Raw genomic sequence first — 22,969 nt, forward strand, 5'->3', positions numbered from 1 at the left:
TCAAAGGAATTCATCCTTTATTCAGATAACCATGCACTACAGTATATCATGCAGCAGCCAAAGCTTAACTAGAAACATGCTAAATGGGTAGAGTATCTTCAAGGTTTCCATTTTGTCTTGAAGCATATAAATGGCCAATCAAACAAAGTTGCAGATGCCTTAAGTAGGAGGAATGGATTATTTTAAGAGAGTCAAATCCAAGTGTTGGGTTTTGATTTTCTTAAAGAATTGTATGAAACAGATCCAAATTTTAAAGAGGCATTTGAAGATTGTAAAAATCCTGTTTTGGTGGATAGGAGTAAATGGTTGTATTATTTTTTACAAGATGGAATGTTGTTTAAGAGAAATTAGCTGTGCATACCAAACTAATCTATGAGGGAGAACTTAATTAAAGAGAAACATAGTGGAGAACTTGCAAGACATTTTGGTATAGAGAAGACTTATGAGCAGTTAAACATATTTTATTTCTGGCCAAAAATGAGATCTGATGTGGAAAAGTATGTGAGAACTTGTAAAATCTGTCAATATGCAAAGGGAAGAAGCCAAAACATAGGTTTGTATGTTCCATTACCAATTCCAGATAGGCCTTGGGATATGGTAAGTATGGATTTTGTTTTGGGCTTACCAAAGACTCAAAGAGGCAATGATGCAATTTTTGTTGTAGTGGACAAATTTTCAAAAATGGCACACTTTATTCCATGTTATAAAACTAGTGATGCTACTCACATTGCTAATTTGTTTTTCAAGGAGATTGTAAGATTGCATGGGTTGCCCAAGAATATTGTCTCAGACAGGGATTCCAAATTTGTTGGACATTTTTGGAGGACATTATGGAAGAAGTTGGGAACTAAATGAAATTTCAGCTCTGCCTATCATCCACAAACTGATGGACAGACTGAAGTTGTGAAAAAGGGTTTGGGCAATCTTTTAAGGAGTCTTACTGCAGAAAAACCAAAACAGTGGGATCAAGTGTTGGAACAAGCTGAATATGCATATAATGACTCACCTAACAGGAGTACAGGACAAACTCCATTCCATGTAGTTTATGGAATGCATCCAAAGAGGGAGTATAACAAATTGAAGTTCAAGAAAATTGGATCGTGCAGAGTATTGAGGAAATTTTCTGCAAATGCTTATGAGATTGAATTACCCTTTGATGTTGGAATATCACCAATTTTCAATGTTGCAGACCTGTACAAGTATGAAGGTGAAACTGCAGATGATACAACACAAGATCAAGAGACCTGTTAGAGTCGGTCTGGTCATCCCTCCGTCAGAGATCAAAACTCTTTTTGCATTTCATTTTTAGGTGTCCCATCCTGCTTGCTCACTTGCATTCCGCTAGGAGCATGCCATAAATCTAACGGAAGGGCTTTATCATTCATTCCCCTCATGTCTTATACCTGCTGGCTTAGGTTGTTTTCATCGATGTCTATTAAAGTCCATGACATTCAATGTTTGATCTCTGGATGCAACGAGTCATGTCAATCATAGGTCTAGGGTTTCGAAAATTGAGTCATTAAAGTGTTCAAATGCCAGCAGGCCAGAGGGAGGTTTTACACATGTTTTCTATTTCGCGAATTTCATCATTATATCGATGGATTATGACTGTTCTTCAAAACTCTGTTTTGAAGAAAAGTCAACATTTTGTCCTTTGTAATAATTTTCAAAAGTTTTCAGTTTTTGAAATCTTCAGGTGCAGCCCTGGTCTCCTTTGCCAAATTCCATGTCAGCTATCCCTACAAAAAATTGCCAAGAATTTCATCATTTCAGTCAAAAAATCAAAAAGGAAATTTAAAACAGAGTTGTATTAAAATAGAAAAAGTGCCAATGCCAAAACATTACAAAGATGGGTCTTGGAGAGTCAAAAATCAAACCCATGTCTTTATAAAGATTTTTTTTCATGAAGATCAAGGTCATTTGTATGCCAAGACCAAAGAGAAGCCATTCAAAGCAAATTTGTAGAGTTAGTGCGCGATTTGGGTGAAGTTGGAGGAAATTTGGCCGGCGCGGCGCACAGAGCAGGTGGCGCGACGCACTGGGAGAAATTGCCCAGTGTAATTTTGAACGGGCGCGGCGCACTGGGACGGCGCGGCGCGTTGGGTGAGCGGCGCGGCGCACTCAGCTGTTTGGCCCAAAATTTCCAGAACGTCCTCCAAATGCCAAAATCGTGCCATTTTCTTTTGAATTCAAGTAGGTTGAGTTCCTTCTTCACTGTTCAACATTCAAGTTTATGGTGTATGTTATGGTTGATGTGTTGAGCTTCCAAATAAACAATCAAACCCTATCATTTTGAATGCCTCACATCTAAACTGCTGCCTAGGGTTTCAAAACTTGTTTGCCACCAAGGTTACTCTTTTCCATTATTTCTTTTGTCCTTAATTCCCTTTGTTCTTTGACCCCATTGTTCCCCATCCCCTAAAGTTATTAAACCTCTGTCCAAAATTCCCTTTCCCAAAACTGTCAAATGTGAAAAACCCTAAAACCCTATTCCCACACCTAATTCCTAAACCCTCTCCCATATTTCCCAAAACAAAAATCTCTCCCAATAATTCCTAATCCCTTGATATTATGTCCCTTTCCTAACAGTCCTTGTTTCATTGGTTTTCCCCTTTGGTGGCAGAGTTGGCACACATTGCTAAAAGAGCAGTCTAAACAGTTTTCATACACTAACATCTTCATCTTCAAGGCAGTTTGAAAAACAACAGTCATGGCATTTGAACATTCATTTGACTATGAAGTGGAAACCCAAAGTGACTCACCCTTGGAAGAATAGGCACCCCGGAGGCCTCATAAAGGTGGCAGACATGTTAGGGAAGAACCGACCACCCTTACAGGATTGCAGGCCTGCCCCTTGCCATGTTTTGTTTTCAGCATCAGTCATGCTATGAGTTTTGTCAAAAGGTGGCTAGTGTCCAATTTCATCATGAGTTGGCTTGTCTTTTTGTGCTGCACTTACATGGAGATCAAGCTGTCTTAGCTGGTGTCACCTTCACACTTACACTAGAATCTGTCTCATTAGCAATCGACATACCGAACATTGGTGGACCATGGAACAAGAAGCAGAAGATTGACCGGCAGCATTATGAGCCATACATTAAAACCGGTTTCTTGAGGCAGCTCAAGAGAGTGTTCCCATTCTGATATATGAAAGATGAATATGCTCCACTAATGAAATTGATCATGAAATATTTCAGCTGTGAGGGACGGTTCTCTCGTCTCTATGCTTATCACATCAGGTTGCTCATGCATTTCACCAGGGTACGGATGATGAACATTCCGTATTTCATTTGCCGGAACATAGAGAGGATGACCACCCTTGTGCAGCATAAAACCCCTCAGCAGCAACTTAACAGTGTCTATCATTTTGCTCTTATTAAGATTTTGGTGGTTCATCAGCTTGAATTACAGGGCATCACTTGGAATTTCATCTCCCGTGACTTCTTCAGAGCTTCACAGGGATTATCAGAGGTTAAGCATGAAGGTAGACCTTCTCATCAGTATGAGCGCCATGAGACCGCTAGTGTGCCGGTATTTATCACATATCATAGAGGTACTAGACATTTGTTTGCAGCGGCAAAGCGAGTGTTATCTCCACCCGGGGTGGAAGGGGCCTCGCTTCCTCCATCAGCATCATAGGGACAGGACAAAGGTAAGAGGCCAATGCAGGATGAGGAGCCTTCAAGTGAAAGAGAGACCGACTTCATTCTCATTCATGATGATGATATAGATACGGGCCCACAAAGTGCCAAACTTAGGGAGATCATCCAGGAGCAGCAAAAAGAGATCCAAGCCTTATCCCTTGACTTGGAGAGAGCTAAGTGGACCATGAAATATTTGGAGTAGAGGAACAAATAGCTTGAATATCAGCAAGAAATCATGGAGCTACAGAACATCCGCGAGAATTGCCAGGCTGCACAAAGGAGAAGAATTGAGCTCACGTCATTGGAGCAAGAGATTAATGAGGATCGGGAGGCTAATATCAAGAGAGTTAACATGCACTTAGAGAGGCTGTTGGAAAAGGCCGATAAGGATCATGCATTGCTGAGACACATGGCTTTCCACTACATGGCACGAAACAAGGTCTGCAAGGCACGAATCAGGAATTTAAAGGCAAAATTGAGAAAGGCAATAAGGAAGCAAAAGAGGCAAAGGGAGCTTGATCATCTTCAGATATTGGCCGAAGCCTCTTTAGCCCAGCATAACACTTAATGAAGAAGCTCCAGCCCAAATTTCAAGAAATTTGGGGCATTTTTGGCATTTTGGCAAATTTTGGTACAAAAAACAGGGTTTTTCTCCCTGTGCGCTTTTGCTAGGGAGCTCCAAATTGTAAAAAGTATATATTTTTGGATTTAGCATGAAATATCATGACTGCTGGTGCATGGCCAAGAATTTTGGGCAAGTTTTGAGTCCCCAGGAGGTCAAAAACACTCAAAAAATGACCTCTCTACCCCTATTTTGACACACAGAAAGCAGTCTTGGGAGATTGAAGTTTTGGAGGGGCAAATGACATCCAAATTCAGAAATTCCACTTGGGTTGGAAAGTAGACAGGTAGGGATTTCCAACAAGAACACTTGGGCTCAATTTTGACTTCAGGAAGTGCCTCAAACTCAGCCTCAAATTGGCGCGATGCATACAGATTTTGGCGCGGCGCACAGAGGATTTTTGCTCAATTTTTCACCTTCCAGCTCAGAAATTCGGCCAGTTTGACTAGTTTTGCTTTGTGATGTAATTTTTGATCTATCTTGATGTAATTGGATAAACATGATGTAATTTTGGCACTTATTTACTTGTTCTAGAGGATTCATTCACTAAAAAGTGAAAATTTAATGAATGAATTAGTTTCCTACCTTATAGAGGCAAGTTGTTTTGATTGCCTAGATTTTAGTGCTTTGTTTAGAATTGGTTGAAACAGCTCCTAGAATGATGAGCTCGACCCCTAGAGGCAAGGGAATGGGTTGGGCTAGTCTATATCATGTAATTCCTAAGTCATTTTTAGGGTTGGACACTTGGGATTGCTTTGGCATATCATTGTACATTTTATCTCTGCATTTTTGTCTAAGGAAAGACCAGGGTTTTGCAGCACTGTTTGGGATCCATGTGGCTTTATGTTTTGATGGTGTGCTTCTCTAAGTAATTGTAAGTTCATTAGTATTATGTGTATCATTTTCCTATCTTTTATTCTGAATTTGAACAAATGAGTGATTAAGGTGGAATCCATTAACTGTTATGCTCTGCCTTTGAATTTGTTTAAATTTCCATGTTTTCATCTGTTTAAGGAGATTCTTGAGACTCTCTTGCTCTCCTTAGCTCCTCACCAGTCCGATCTATCCATTCACTCAATTTAAAGCATCAAAATGGTTGCCTTCCTTGCCCCAATCAGAACTCTGCAAAAACTGTGCCTCATCCCCGAGCCCAATTTTCCTTTCCCTGTTTCCAACACAAAACCCTCAAAAACTCAAATCAAAACATTTGCACTTAATACCTAGCCTAAAATCAGTTGCTAAATCAGTCATCTCCAGCCCCATTAATTATCTTTCGCTGAGATTGACCCGGAGAGAGCCCTCTCCTGTCCTCGTAGGGCTAGCTAGGGGGCTGAGCGTGGTTTGATGTGGACCTAGAACCTTGTCTTTTAAGCTTGAGGCAAATCTAGGCTCTAACATAGTGGCGACCGTACTGGGGAAGAAAATGGTTTGCTTGTTGATGTCATTGGTTTTATAAGCTACAGACGGAGCTTGAAGTTATGCCAGGAAGCCTTCGAAACGCTTTTGCTTTGCATTAACACAAGTAGATAAACGCTACTTCAGTCAATCTCCGGTCTAGCTTGTAATCGTGACACTCAACCTGTAAATTGCCCCATTACCTTTGAGAATTCTATGCTTTTGGATGATAAGTTTATAATTTGAAAGGATGAACAAGTTGGTTTTGTTCCTTTGATTTCTTGAAATTAACACGCTGGATTCAAAGAGATATACCAGAGCTAATCCAGATCCAAATCCTCCCCCTTTTTACGAAAATCCCAATCTGATTTCAAGAATTGTTCGTCAAGAGAGCTTTGTGACTCCCGTGTTCAAATCCCGTTCTTGCCCTGCAATTTTCAAGTATCTTGAAGAGCTTGATTTTGATGAAAAGTTTGAATTGTCATTGTTTAAAACCAAATCCGAAAATGCTCTTGAGTCTATCGTCCCGAATCCGAACTTTCTTGCTGCTCTAGAAATTGAAAAATCTAATAAGTCCATTGAAAATTTCATTCTAAGACAGCTCCAAACTGACATTGAGGCTGCAAATATCATTGATTTCCTAGAAGCTGCATCTGCAACTCTTGGAGCTGCCGCAACTCCATCTAGCTCAAGGGTTCCCACGGAGCCGCCTTTCATTCCCACCCTTCCCCCGCAGCCTACTATTGCTGATCAAAAGTTTGTTGTAAATTCACCTCCATCTACTCCTTCTACATCCAAAATTGCTTCACCTCCGCATACACCTCCTCATTCACCTCACACATTAGCTGCACCTTCTCCCCCAACATCTCCAAGGCCGATTGCAAATCCACCAAGAGCAATGGCTGCTCGGTTTGCACCTCTTGCGCTGCCTCAAGTTTTGGGTGACATGCCCGCAGATTATTAGAGTAAAATTCCTTTGTTTGATGGCACACCTCAAAGTACCACGGCACAACAACATGTGGATAAGATGACAGATTTCTTTGAGCTTCATGAGATTGATGCAGAAAACGTGACCATGAGATTATTCGTGCAGACTTTCGCAGGTGAGGTGAGAAAATGGTTCAAAGCTTTGACAGCCAGAAGTATTCCCACATTAGAAGAGCTTCAAAGATAGTTTTTGGATCGCTGGGAAGTCAAGAAAGATCCTCTTCAGATCACTTCTGAATATACCAAGATCAAGCGGAATGCTGGTGAATCCGTGCAAGACTATTGTACTAGATTCAATGCGGTTTATAATGCAATTCCTGATGATTTAAGGCCAACTAGAAAGTCAGCTTTGCTAAAGTTCCCAGATGGTTTTGATCCAGACATGGCTTATCAATTAAGAGAGAGAGATCTAGCTACCTTAGAAGAAATGCAGAAAATCACCGTTAGTGTTGAGGCAAATTTGAATGATAAGAGAGCTAGATTGAAAACCGAGAAGAGAGTTTCAATAAAGGAAGAAGCTTCTACCTCAGATCAGGTGCTCCGCAAGGTAGAAAAGATGATTGAAAGGTTGACACTTGATAAGCCTGAACCGCAGATCCGAAATCCTAATTTCCGTGGACAACAACAACCTCAATTCAGGATCAAACAGCGTGAGCAGCGAGCACAAGAACCGACATCACAACAGCAGCAAGTAAAGACACCTCTTCAGCAGAATTTTGTTGGTCCCGAATCTGATGATGAAGACCATGTAATAGGGGAAGAAAATCACTTCTTTACCCCTGATGATATGCCCACTTTTATCACTGAAGATGATGAGTATGCAGAAAGTTCAGCTGTACAGCAGGATGCAGATTTTATCTTGGCGAATGACACAGCTCTTGAAGAGGAGTCGGATGAGTATCAGAGAGGGTATATGCATGCCTTGTCCGCCCAGCAGCGTCAGTATTCATTAAGAAACAGAAATTTCCCCATCAATCCAATCCAGAAGAGAAAGGAAGGTCCAGCATCTAAGAATGAGCCACCTGTTGCACCAAATAAAGGAAAAGAAGTTGCTGATCCAACTCCTAGAAAATCTCCATCAGCAAATGAAAGAGTCAATCAGCCAATTGTATCAAAAGATAAAGCTGAGAAGAAAGAGGTTCCAGCCAAAGAGGTAGAGAAGACTTCTGCTTTTAGTTTAGAAAATGAAATTTCTAAATTGAAGGTATCCATTCCCTTGACAAAGCTGATGAGGAACAGTAGTTATAGAGGGCAGGTTTCCAAAATTTTGAATTTTGATCCAATGTCTGATATGGTGAGTGTGGAAGATGATCAACTTGAACTGATTTTTGGACCAGCATTGAATGGTGAGTCTCCAGACAGTGATGTGCCTCCTTTTTATATCAGTTTGAGAGTGCATGAGTTTGTGTTGCATAATGCTATGTTCGATTCCGGTGCCTCCCACAATCTTATGCCGAAGGCTATCATGGAAAATTTGGGTTTGGACATCACCAGGAAGTACCATGATCTCTATTCGTTTGATTCCAGCAGGGTGAGATGTATTGGGCTTATTAAAGACTTGGTGGTCAGTTTGGATCAGATTCCGGCAAAGAATGTTTTGATGGATGTGGTGGTGGCGGATATACCTCCTAGATTTGGAATGCTTCTTTCCAGATCTTGGGGAGCAAAGATTAAAGGAACTATGCAGCTTGATTTCTCCTATGCAACGATTCCTGTGTTTGGTCAAATGAGAAAACTTTATCGGGAGCAGAAAATGAAATACATGATTACAAGCAAGGAGAAACCAATTAATCATCCGATTAATTATGTACATACAAATTTAGAGTCTTTTGTTTTGTATTCAGATAGTTTCAATGAGATTGATAGTCAGTTAGTTGCAGCAGATGATATTCCAGAAATAGCAGAGAATTTCAGAGAAGTTTTGAAGAAAGAAAATCAAGAACAGGGCAATACCATTCAGCGATCAGAAAAGGATAATGGACAGCAAGCAGAAAAAATACAGCAAATAGAGTTTCAGCACTTAGAAGAAGAGGAAGATGGCCTGTGGACTATGGATTTCGATGGAGCAGTGGGAAATGATGGTGCTGGAATTGGAATTTGGGTACGCAGTCCTTTTTCTGCTCCAAACAAAGTGCCGAGTAATGTGCGGGTATGTTCTTACAAACTTGCTTTTGATTGCTCAAACAATGAAGCTGAGTATGAGGCTTTGATCGCTGGCCTAAAGATCCTAAGAAAGCTGAATGCTAAGAGGATTGCTGTATATGGCGACTCTGAATTGGTGATTAAGCAAGTTAAAGGCGAGTATCAAGCAAAGCATCCTCGAATGCAGGCATATCGGAATGCTGTTCTAGACATTTTGAAGCTGTTTTCAGATTACACCTTGACGTGTGTGCCTCGTATTTAAAATAGTATTGCTGATGTACTTGCTAAGGTAGCAAGTAATTTGAAGATTCCTATGAATTCAAGTAATAAATTTGAAATCCATGTGAAACATCGTCCGACTGTCCCGGACAATCAGAGATATTGGCAAGTTTTCCAAGATGATGAGGAGATTGATGATTTTCTGCAAAACAAAGGTAAGTTCAAGGATACCTCAATTGATGTGGAACATGATGACGGAAAGGATGATGTGCAGATCAATCAAATGGAAGTGTTGCAGCTCAAGGATAATGTGATTCCTAAAGGCTTGATACCTTTGGAAGAACTCTTTGATCATGATGACGTAGCCCGCAAACCAACGTTGCAGCCAACAGAGAAGGGAGTCGAAGAGGTGAACATTGGAACAGCCAAACATCTGAAGATGGTAAAGCTATCCAAAACATTGCCACCAAAGGTAAAAGCCAAATATATCAGTTTGTTGTCATCCTTTGCCGATGTGTTTGCTTGGGACTATTCTGATCTGAAGACATATGACACCAATATAATTCAGCACACAATTCCTATTAAGCCTAATCAGAAACCTTTCAGACAGAAGTTAAGGAGGCTTAATCCAAAATTGCTGCCATCAACTGAGAAGGAGATCAATCGGTTGTACAAATCAGGAATCATTGTTCCCATCCAATTTTTAGACTGGATATCTAATTTGGTGCCCGTACGAAAGAAGATAGGTGAGATTCGTTTGTGCATTGATTTTCGAAATCTCAACAAAGTTTCATTGAAGGATAATTATCCGCTGCCAAAAATGGATCACATACTTCAGCGAGTAGTTGGAGCATCTCGCATGTCACTACTCGATGGTTATTCCAGATATAACCAAATTTTAGTCCATGAAGATGACCAAGACAAAATAGCGTTCACCACTCCGTGGGGAACCTTTCATTACGCCAAAATGCCTTTCGGTTTGAAGAACGCGGGTGCCACTTTTCAGCGGGCAATGGACTTGGCTTTCGCAAATGAGAAGGATGTCTTCTTGGTTGTGTACCTTGATGATTTGACCATGTTTTCCAAATCAGATGAAGAACACTTGTATCATTTAAAAATTGTCTTTCAAAAGTGCAGAAAATATGGTGTGTCGCTGAATCCTAAGAAGAGCTTGTTTGCCATGGATGAAGGCAAATTACTTGGGCACATTATCTCAAAGGATGGCATTCGTATTGATCCAACATGTGTGGAAGCGATTCAGCAAATTGACCTGCCCCGGAATAAGAAGGAGATTCAATCGTTTAATGGTAAGATGAATTTTCTGCACTGCTTTGTTCCTAATCTTGCTGAACATCTAAGGGAGATTACAAACATGCTTAAGAAGGACAGCCAAGTGACATGGACAGAAGAGGCTGTAAAATCTTTCAATTTAGTAAAATTGGCTCTTTCTTGAGCGCCGGTTCTAATCAGCCCGGATTATACTCAGGATTTTCTATTGTTTTCATTTGCTTCGGAGCATACTATGGCAGCTGTATTAATGCAGAAAAAAGATGAGCATAAAAGACCCATTGCTTTCTTCAGCCGGACTATAAGAGATGCTGCTTTGAAATATAACATTATTGAGAAGCAAGCTCTAGCACTTGTTAAAGCACTGAAATATTTCCGCGTGTATATTCTGCATTCCCATATTTTAGCTTATGTTCCTAACGCTGTTGTCAAAGATGTTTTGGTCCAAACAGATCCTGAAGGAAGACGTGGCAAGTGGATTGTAGCTTTGCTGGAGTATGATGTGGAGATAAGGCCCACGAAGCTTGTTAAAGGACAGGGATTGGCAAAGTTAATGGCTGAATCAAATCTGCACGTCTTAGACATAAATCTGATTGTTGCTATGTCCGATGAAAATGAGGAAAGTTCGTCCATTCAGGTAGCTGAAATCTTTGTTCTTTCTCCATGGTATTCAGATATCATATATGTACTTCAGAATTTGTCCGCGCCGCCTGGTATGGCTAGAAACAAAGCTAGAACTCTTAAGTTAAAGGCTACTAAGTTTTGTATTTTGAATTCTGCACTTTATTGGAAAGATCCCGGTGGCGTTTTGTTAAATTGTTTGGTGGAAGAAGAAGCGAAGCAGGTCATGGAGGATTTCCATAAAGGAGATTGTGGCGGTCACCTTTTTTGGAAAACAACGGCAAATAAAATTCTTAGGGCTGGATACTATTGGCCGACATTGTTTGCTGATGTGTTCAAAACTGTCAAGAGCTGTCATAACTGTCAGATTTTTGAAGGAAAGCAGAAATTACAGCCCTTTCCGCTTAAGCCCATTGAGGTGAGTGCTCCTTTTCAGTAGTGGGGGTTGGATTTCATTGGTGAAATTCATCCTTCTTCTTCAGGTCAGCATCAATGGATCCTCACGGCGACAGATTATTTCACGAAGTGGATCGAAGCAATTCCTACTAGGCAAGCTACGGATGCGGTAATAATTTCATTCCTTGAGAACAATATTTTGTCTCGTTTTGGTTGCCCAAGTAAGTTAATCACTGATAATGTAGCAACTTTTAAGTCAAAAAGGATGGTTGAGTTTTGTAATAAATATCACAATACTTTGGGGCACTCAACCGCCTATCATCCACAAGGCAATGGATTGGCAGAGTCTTCCAACAAATATTTGGTTAATATCATTAAGAAGATGCTGGAAATAAACAAGAAAAGTTGCCATAAGAAGTTGGTTCATGCACTTTGGGCAGATCGAGTGAGTTAGAAGAAATCCATTGGTATGTCCCCCTTTGAGCTAGTTTATGGAGTTGATACCATGTTCCCTACCTCTCTTGTAGCTCCGGTAGTCAAACTTATTTAGGAGGCTGGTAGTGAAGATGACCCAATGCAAAGAAGATTAAATCAAATGGTCCACTTACAACAGACACGGGAAGATGTTTTTCAAAACACATTCAAGTTGCAGGAGAGAATAAAAAAGATTTATGACAAAAAAGCAAAGGCGGACACATTTCAGTTGGATGATGTCGTGTTTAAGTGGGATGCAAGGAATGAGGAAAAGGGCAAGCACGGTAAGTTTGAAAATCTCTGGAAAGGTCCTTTTAAGATCACAGCATATTGGGGTCAGAATTCCTTTCTTCTGAAGGAGATGAACAGGGAAGATTGTCCAGGAGGGCTGGTCAATGGTCGGCTGCTCAAGCGGTACCTTTTCTGAGTTATTTGTGCTGTTATCATTGTCATTGTAAATACCATTTTATTTCAGTTTCATTGCAAGTGTGTGCTGTGATATTTTCTTCAGTCTGGGGCCCGAAGTGAAGGCTATAATTCTGAAGAAAGATTTCAGTTTTGAGTTCAGTTTGTCGAGTCAGTTTTTCAGTCATTTCAGCTTCATAATCGAGTCGTTTTGCGTCAAGTTTCAGTCACATAAATTGAGTTAGAGTCTTGTGTTGTTTGTCGAAATAATGACTCCATAGCCCAATGGACGAAGGCACTGTCTAGCTCTCCCAGAGGTCTGCCGTTCTTGGCACCTCCAAGGAGCTACCATCCCCATTGGAGCCAATGTTAGAGTCAGTCTGGTCATCCCTCCGTCAGAGATCAAAACTCTTTTTGCATTTCAGTTTTAGGTGTCCCATCCTGCTTGCTCACTTGCATTCCGCTAGGAGCATGCCATAAATCTGACGGAAGGGCTTTATCATTCATTCCCCTCATGTCTTATACCTACTGGCTTAGGTTGTTTTCATCGATGTCTATTAAAGTCCATGACAATCAATGTTTGATCTCTGGATGCAATGGGTCATGTCAATCATAGGTCCAAGGTTTCGAAGTATAGGGCATATAGTTTCTTAAGGTGGAAAGGGAACACATTCATAAGTAAGGGGGGGGGTAGATCATATCATGCTCTACCATGCCATGTTATTAACTCTGCTCGGGTCTATAGCCCGTACTTGCCTAAGCGCTTCTTCATTCATCCAAGTAGTATAGGGCAAGTGGTTAGTAAACACAGAAGTAAGGTATAAGGGAAATAAGGGGTTGTTTCATGCCATGCCCATGCTATTCTGCCCGATTCTCTAGCTGCTGGCTGTCCCGTACCTTCCTAAGTGCTTAATGAAGTAAGATTAATAGGGTTTACAGGTCTAGGTCTTAATTGAGTCATTAAAGTGTTCAAATGCCAGCAGGCCAGAGGGAGGTTTTACACATGTTTTCTATTTCGCGAATTTCATCATTACATTGATGGATTATGACTGTTCTTCAAAACTCTGTTTTGAAGAAAAGTCAACATTTTGTCCTTTGTAATAATTTTCAAAAGTTTTCAGTTTTTGAAATCTTCAGGTGTAGCCCTGGTCTCCTTTTCCAAATTCCATGTCAGCTATCCCTGCAAAAAATTGCCAAGAATTTCATCATTTCAGTCAAAAAATCAAAAAGGAAATTTAAAACAGAGTTGTATTAAAATAGAAAAAGTGGAAATGCCAAAACACTACAAAGATGGGTCTTGGAGAGTCAAAAATCAAACCCATGTCTTATAAAGATTTTTTTTTCATGAATGTCAAGGTCATTTGTATGTCAAGACCAAAGAGAAGCCATTCAAAGCGAATTTGTAGAGTTAATGCGCGATTTGGGTGAAGTTGGAGGAAATTTGGCCGGTGCGGCGCACAGAGCAGGTGGCGCGGTGCACTGGGGAGGCGCGGCGCACTGGGAGAAATTGCCCAGTGTAATTTTGAACGGGCGCGGCACACTGGGACAGCGCAGCGCGTTGGGTGAGCGACGCGGTGCACTCAACTGTTTGGCCCAAAATTTCTAGAACGTCCTCCAAATGCCAAAATCGTGCCATTTTCTTTTGAATTCAAGTAGGTTGAGTTCCTTCTTCACTGTTCAACATTCAAGTTTATGGTGTATGTTATGGTTGATGTGTTGAGCTTCCAAATAAACAATCAAACCCTATCATTTTGAATGCCTCACATCTAAACTGCTGCCTAGGGTTTCAAAACATGTTCGCCACCAAGGTTACTCTTTTCCATTATTTCTTTTGTCCTTAATTCCCTTTGTTCCTTGACCCCATTGTTCCCCATCCCCTAAAGTTATTAAACCCCTGTCCTAAATTCCCTTTCCCAAAACTGTCAAATGTGAAAAACCCTAAAACCCTATTCCCACACCTAATTCCTAAACCCCCTCCCATATTTCCCAAAACAAAAATCTCTCCCAATAATTCCTAATCCCTTGATATTATGTCCCTTTCCTAACAGTCCCTGTTTCATTGGTTTTCCCCTTTGGTGGCAGAGTTGGCACACATTGCTAAAAGAGCAGTCTAAATAGTTTTCATACACTAGCATCTTCATCTTCAAGGCAGTTTGAAAAACAACAGTCATGGCATCTGAACATTCACATGACTATGAAGTGGAAACCCAAAGTGACTCACCCTTGGAAGAACAGGCACCCCGGAGGCCTCATAAAGGTGGTAGACATGTTAGGGAGTGTTCCCATTCCGATATCTGAAAGATGAATATGCTCCACTAATGAAATTGATCATGAAATATTTCAGCTGTGAGGGACGGTTCTCTCGTCTCTATGCTTATCACATCAGGTTGCTCATGCATTTCACCAGGGTATGGATGATGAACATTCCGTATTTCATTTGCCGGAACATAGAGAGGATGACCACCCTTGTGCAGCATAAAACCCCTCAGCAGCAACTTAACAGTGTCTATCATTTTGCTCTTATTAAGATTTTGGTGGTTCATCAGCTTGAATTACAGGGCATCACTTGGGATGATTTCATCTCCCGTGACTTCTTCAGAGCTTCACAGGGATTATCAGAGGTTAAGCATGAAGGTGGACCTTCTCATCAGTATGAGCGCCATGAGACTGCTAGTGTGCCGGTATTCATCACATATCATAGAGGTACCAAACATTTGTTTGCAGCGGAAAAGCGAGTGTTATCTCCACCCGGGGTGGAAGGGCCTCACTTCCTCCATCAGCGTCACAGGTACATGACAAAGGTAAGAGGCCAATGCAGGATGAGGAGCCTTCAGGTGAAAGAGAGACCGACTTCATCCTCATTCATGATGATGATACCGATACAGGCCCACAAAGTGCCAAACTTAGGGAGATCATCCAGGAGCAGCAAACTGAGATCCAAGCCTTATCCCTTGACTTGGAGAGAGCTAAGTGGACCATGAAATATTTGGAGCAGAGGAAAAAAAAGCGTGAAGATCAACAAGCAATCATGGAGCTACAGAACATCCGCGAGAATCGACAGGCTGCACAAAGGAGAAGAATTGAGCTCACGTCATTGGAGCAAGAGATTAATGAGGATCGGGAGGCTAATCTTGAGAGAGTTAACATGCACTTAGAGAGGCTGTTGGAAAAGGCTGATAAGGATCATGCATTGCTGAGACACATGGCTTTCCACTACATGGCACGAAACAAGGTCTGCAAGGCACGAATTAGGAATTTAAAGGCAAAATTGAGAAAGGCAATAAGGAAGCAAAAGAGGCAAAGGGAGCTTGATCGTCTTTAGATATTGAATGAAGCCTCTTTAGAAAATCATAACACTTAATGAAGAAGCTCCAGCCCAAATTTCAACAAATTTGGGGCATTTTTGGCATTTTGGCAAATTTTGGTAAAAAAAACAGGGTTTTTCTCCCTGTGCGCCATGCCACCTGGCGTGCGCTTTTGTTAGGGAGCTCCAAACTACAAAACGTTTATATTTTTGGATTTGGCATGTAAAATCATGACTGATGGTGCATGGCCAAGAAGTTTGGGCAAGTTTTGAGTCCCTAGGAGGTCAAAAACACTCAAAAAATGACCTCTCTACCCCTATTTTGACACACATAAAGCAGTCTTGGGAGATTGAAGTTTTGGAGGGGCAAATGACATCCAAATTTAGAAATTCCACTTGGGTTGGAAAGTAGACAGGTAGGGATTTCGAAAAAGCACACTTGGGCTCAATTTGGACTTCAGGAAGTGCCTCAAACTCAGCCTCAAAGTGGCACGATGCATACAGATTTTGGCGCGGCACACAAAGGATTTTTGCTCAATTTTTCACCTTCCAGCTCAGAAATTCGGCCAGTTTGACTAGTTTTGCTTTGTGATGTAATTTTTGATCTATATTGATGTAATTGGATAAAAATGATGTAATTTTGGCACTTATTTACTTGTTCTAGAGGATTCATTCACTAAAAAGTGAAAATTTAATGAATGAATAAGTTTCCTACCTTATAGAGGCAAGTTGTTTTGATTGCCTAGATTTTAGTGCTTTGTTTAGAATTGGTTGAAACAACTCCTAGAATGATTAGCTCGACCCCTAGAGGCAAGAGAATGGGTTGGGCTAGTCTATATCATGTAATTCCTAAGTCATTTTCAGGGTTGGACACTTGGGATTGCTTTGGGCATATCATTGTACATTTTATCTCTGCATTTTTGGCTAAGGAAAGACCAGGGTTTTGCAGCACTGTTTGGGATCCATGTGGCTTTATGATTTGATGGTGTGCTTCTCTAAGTAATTGTAAGTTCATTAGTATTATGTGTATCATTTTCCTGTCTTTTCTTCTGAATTTGAACAAATGAGTGATTAAGGTGGAATCCATTAACTGTTATGCTCTGCCTTTGAATTTGTTTAAATTTCCATGTTTTCATTTGTTTAAGGAGAATTCTTGAGACTTTCTTGCTCTCTTTAGCTCCTCACCAGTCCGATCTATCCATTCACTCAATTTAAAGCATCAAAATGATTGCCTTCCTTGCCCCAATCAGAACTCTGCAGAAACTGTGCCTCATCCCCGAGTCCAATTTGCCTTTCTCTGTTTCCAACACAAAACCCTCAAAAACTCAAATCAAAAACTTTGCACTTAATACCTAGCCTAAAATCAGTTGCCAAATCAGTCATCTCTAGCCCCATTGATTATCTTTCGCTGAGATTGACCTGGAGAGAGCCCTCTCCTGTCCTCGCAGGGCTAGCTACGAGGCTTAGCATGGTTTGATGTGGACCTAGAACCTTGTCTTTTTAGCCTAAGGCAAATCTAGTCTCTAACAAGACCTAAGAGATTGAATGGGTAAAACAGTTACCCACAACAAAGTAATTGCAACCAGAAAGAATTCTGGACAAGAAGGTGTTTAAGAAAACAAGGGGATGAGAGTACTTCCAGTATTTGGTAAAATGGAAGGATCAGCCAACTGCTGAAGCTACTTGGGTTACAAAAAACATGCTACAGAAACTGGGTAGTTCTGTAGATGAGCTCATGAATAGGAGCCCATGAAGAATTTTGTCCTTAGGAGTCTGAGGTAGGAGCATGTGACTTGGAGGGAAAATCTTCAAACTTATTCCAAAAAAATTCAAAAAAATCGATAAGCAAAGGAGTGGGGTCCTTTAGCCATCAATTTCCATGTTTTTCTAGTTTAACATAGGGATAGAATCTAGAATAAGATCATGTTGTAATAAATGTTGTATAGTTAAGCTATAGTGGAAGTTCTCGAGGAGAATGCCACGCTGAACAGATAGGATTAGTTAAGCATAGTGGAGGTTCTCAAGGAGGATGTCTCGCAGAATTGTTAGTTATAATAACTTAAGCCTCTGTTTTAGGAACTGGTTGTTAAAATGAACCAGTATATATGTAATTTGGATGCTATTGTAAAAGGATTTGGACCGAGTGGGTTTTATCTCATATTGCTTAAGAAAAAGGAAGATATCTCTGTGTATTTGGTTGATCCCGGAGGCGTTGTGAACTCTGAAACCTTTTCTGTGCATTTGAACTGTATAATCTGATAAACTTGTATTTATGCGTGTATTCGGCTTTGTTTCTTTTCCTCTATGCAACTAAAAATGGTGATTTGGTTTTGTTTTTCAACTAACACTTTGGTTGAAGCCTGTTGGAGTGCATTTTCTTTATATTGACGAGCTTTGGTTCCTTATATGAATTGTTGAGTTCCGCAGGCGGAAACTCTGGTTTACATTGTAAACTGTGGAAGACTTAGCCGTAATCGAGTTCCAGACTTGAAATCCTATTCAGGTTTGGCTGATACCCTTATCGGGTCTGTAACCTTATCGCATCGTTGTGTTGGAGTGGGGAGGGACTAGCCCTTTGAAGCACCGAAGTCTTAAGTGTGAATTTCAGATCCGAAACAATATAAGGGAGGTTTTATAAGATATTGGGTCCGTGGGCATATCACATCGCAAGCCTTTAACGAGGAGAGATTAGCGTATTGGAATTGCTGATAGCGATTGCCGATAATACATCGTGTTATCGCATCGGTGTAGCAGAGTGTTATGATATTGTCCCGTTCCATGGGGAATCACCGATAGTGACCGCCGATAGTTATTCCAATCTTATGGAATAATGACTCCGCCGATAGTGTATTGTGTATCAATGCTTCCCTTTGTAAAAACCCCGCCGATAGTTAATTTCATGTGAAATAACATTATGGCAACAAAACTCTGCCGATAGTGTATTTCCATGTAATAGTCGCATTATAGCCATTTGAAGTCTCCGATAGTGTGTTTCAAACACGGTTGCGTTACCGATAGTGTAATTCGTAATTCCTATGGAATTATAGTTCCGATAGTAGAAAAGAGGCTATGTTTGTAAATTGTTCCCGATAACAAGGGTTAGGGCGATTAAGGGGAAATGAGTGGTGATAGTAACCAAAAAAAGGGAAATTCATAAGCAGTCAGTCTAACAATAGATGACTGATACACCAATTGAAGCAGAAGGATGAATTCATCCAAAGTTAGAAGAAATTATAGCCATATTTGGAAGATTGTCTATATCGCCTGCACCCAGGACACTTGGATTGTAGTCTCCTTTCAAGTTGTAGCTTGATAAATAATATGTTGTATCCTGTTGAGGGAGCATCCTCCTGTTGGTTGTAGCCTGCAGAAAAATTGTGGGAGTTGGAGTTTCCTTGAGGTAGCAACCTCCTGTAGGTTGGAGTCTACAAAAATTTTGATATAATATTGGAGGAGCTGTTGGGTGATAAAAGGTGTCTTTTTAACCCCTATTTATCTTACATTAATTATCAATCCAGGTACAATATTTTATCTCAAGAGTGTACTTAGTCTAAGGTGGTCACTTGATTAAAGAGTAATGTCTTCTAGTTTGCAGTACAGTGCTAAATACAAGAGTAAACGGATGGTGGTAATAGAATCTACTTGTAATTAAAAGAAATACTCTGAAACTTAAATCATTCATTCAGTAAACTACAAAAATTTATCAGTCAAGGATGCAGTAGTGATAACTCTTTCCTCTATCAGTTGATATAAATGAAATCAACCATAAACAGGATCTCCAATCTGAGAACTTAGACAACGATAGTCAATGTTCTTTAAAGTTATTGATCTTTCAATCCACTCTAGAGCAAATAACTGGAAATGGTAATTCAATTGGAAATGCTTATTAAAACACACTTGCTTCACTATCAATTAAAAGGTGAAAGCAAATCTTTGCAGAAAAGAAACAACGACTAAGTCTATTGGAAACCTGGACAGTAAAGCTTAATCTAACAGAAATGAATTGAATAGCAAAGCTTTACTCTAAATGAATTGAACCACAATCTAAAATATAACGGAACAGTAAAGCTAATCAAGTGGAAACACACAGTGATTGTAAACTAAATTGAATCAGTAATCTTAGCCTAGCATAATGGACATTAACCATAGGTATAAAGGAACGGCAATTGCAGTTATAATTGAACGGTAGTTAAATGAATAGCAATCACAATTGTAAGTGAACCGTAGTTAAATGAACAACAAAATCTGAATTAGATAGTGCAATATTGTTTTAGAATGAACAACATGGCATTTTAAGTTGTGAATAATAATCTTGCTATTGTAGGTTTTAACCCCATACAGAAATTATTTGCATACGAATTCTAAAACACAGAAAATAAACAATGCGAGAGCAGAACACATAAAACACATATACACAGAGATTTTCCCCTGGATCCCAAAATCGGGACTACCAGCTTGATTTTTCATTATGTTCCTTTCATTGTTATAATACATATTTATACATGCCGAAGCATCTAATACCATGGACCGAAAACCATTGCGTCCAAAAAAAAACATGTGCCAAAATCATGCACAAAACCATAGGTGGGTCCGCCCAACCTAACATAGGGTCCAAAACCAAAATTTTCCGGGGCGCTGCCCCGGACCCCATAAAGTGGGGTTACGGGTGCCCCTCAAACCCCTTGTTAACTACATGGAAAGAATATACCACAACCCAACATTCTCCCACTTGTTGTTTTCTTTCCACAGGGGACCACAAGAGAGCTTAGTCATTTTTCCAGCCCTAAAATGCCCGTTGTCTCTCTACACCAAGAGAACTTCTCAGAGCTCACAGATTTTGTCAATGCATCTGCAGTATTCTTCAAAGTGTCCACCTTTACCAGCAACACCTTTTTGTCTTCTATCATATCCCTTACAAAGTGATACTAAACATCAATGTGCTTTGTCTTTGAATGATATGCGGGGTTCTTTGCTAAGAAAATTGCACTTTGGCTGTCACAGTCTATCCTTATAGCTTCCTGTACTAACCCCATACTTGAACACAATCTCTGCAACCAAAATGCTTCCTTGCTTTCATGAGTGGCTGCCATGTATTCTGCCTCTGTAGTTGACAGTGCCACTACAGATTGTTTCTTACTCATCCAACTGACTGCATCTCCAAATATGTTAAACACATACCCACTTGTAGATCTTCTCTGATCCAGATCTCCAGCCCAGTTTGCATCAACAAAGCCATGAATATCCAACACTCTATCCAATCCTAGTCTTCCTTGGTAGCACAAACCATAATCACTAGTGCCACACAAATACCTGAAAACCCGCTTCACTGCTGTCTAGTGCTCCTTCCCCAGTTTTGACATAAGCCTGCTCAATACTCCCACTGCATGTGCAATGTCTGGTCTAGTACATACCATTGCATACATCAGGCTACCAACTGCACTTGCATGTGGAACACGGGACATGTCCTCTTCCTCTTCTTGTGTCTTGGGACATTGTTCAGCAGATAACCTCACACCTACAGGAATAGGAACCTTCACCGGTTTACTATCCTGCATATTAAACCTCTACAATATTGTCTCGACATACTTCCTCTAGTTTAACTAGAGCTTCCTCTTTGCCTGATCTCTTTTAATTTCCATGCCCAAAATATAGTTTGCAGCACCAAGATCTTTCATGTCGAATTTGGAGGACAATTGGGTCTTCAAATCCTGGATAACTTCTTTGTCATTTCCAACCAACAACATATCATCCACATACAAGACAAAATAAATAACATGGTCACCAATTAATTTAAAATACACAGTGATCTGCTTTGCTTCTGGTGAAGCCAAGTCCCCATATAAATGTATCAAATTTCTGATACCACATCCTTGGTGACTGTTTTAACCCATATAGAGACTTCTTTAACTTACATACCAGTTCTTTCTTACCCTTCACCGCAAAGCCTTTAGGTTGCTTCATGTAGATCTCCTCTTCTAGATCCCCGTGAAGAAATGCTGTCTTCACATCCATCTGTTCTACCTCAAAATGAAAATCAGCAGCAACATATAAAAGTAATCTAATAGAAGTTACCTTGGCAACAGGAGAAAAAATATCACCAAAATCAATTCCCGACACCTGGGAATAACCTTTTGCTATCAACCGAGCTTTGTATTGCTCCACTTTTCCTTCTGCGTTTGTCTTATTTTTGAACACCCATTTGTTGCCAATGGGTTTCCTTCCAGCCGGCAACTCCACCAGATCACAAGCCTCATTTTTGTGCAAAGATGCCATTTCATCAACCATGGCCTCTTTCTAGAGTTTTCCATTCTCTGAATCCACTGTTTCCTTCATAGTTCTAGGATCATCATCAGTAATAGATAAAAAAAAATTGAACAGAAAGCAGATGGACTATACATTTCAGGCTGCCTTCTTTCTCGAACTGATCTTCTCACAGCCGGAGTTTGTGGCTCTTCATCTTCTGATTCCTCCTCTGCTGTAGAGTCTGATTCTTCCTCCTTTAGCTCAAACTCTATCTTCTTAGGTTCCTTTCGTTGGACTTCATGTTTAATAACATCTTTCACCTCTCTGAACACCACATCTCGGCTGTACACAACCTTCCGTGTGACTGGGTTCCAAAGCTTATAACCCTTTAAACCATCCTTATACCCAATAAAGATGCACTTTTCAGATTTGCTATCCAACTTGGTTCATTTCTCCTTTGGAACATGTACATATGCATCACATCCAAATACCCTTAGATGTGAAAGAGAGGGTTTCTTACCAGTCAATACCTCTTGTGGAGTCTTATCCTCCAACGTTGATGAAGGTGACCTGTTGACCAGGTAAAATGCAGTATCCACCGCCTCTGCCCAGAATTCCTGTCCTAACCCGGCACCACTGAGCATGCTTCTTGCCCTTTCCATCAATATCTTATTCATTCTTTCTGCAACTCCATTTTGCTGAGGTGTATATGGAGTAGTCTTCTGCCGTGCTATACCACACTTCTTACGGAATCCTTCAAATTCCTTACTACAAAACTCTCCACCGTTATCTGTCCTCAACACCTTTATATTCTTCTCTATTTGGTTTTCCATCAGAGCCTTAAATACTAGTGCTCCCCGAACCATCTTGCATGTATCCTTCTCGAACATTGTTTTTACACCTGCATCATCCAGCTTGCTTACAGAAATTAGATTTTTGGCAAATGCAGGAATATGTAGAACACTCGGAAGTGTTCTAACTCTTCCACCTTGCAACTTCAACTTTACCTTTCCGCGACCAACGATTTTAGCCTTCCTGTCATCCCCTAAGAAGACATCACCACCATCATATTTCTGATACTCTCAGAACCACTCTCTATGGGGAGTGAAGTGAAAGGATGCACCTGAATCAATCAACCATGCCTCATGATCTACATGTGTACTTGAAGAAGCCAAGTACACATCCCCACCTTCATTTGAGGTGGTTTTCGCCTCTGTAGAAGGACCCTCA

Source organism: Pinus tabuliformis, chromosome J, assembly GCF_031772625.1.
Source record: "Pinus tabuliformis cultivar Carrire ecotype Pingquan chromosome J, CPIR1, whole genome shotgun sequence".
Lineage (NCBI taxonomy): Eukaryota > Viridiplantae > Streptophyta > Pinopsida > Pinales > Pinaceae > Pinus > Pinus tabuliformis.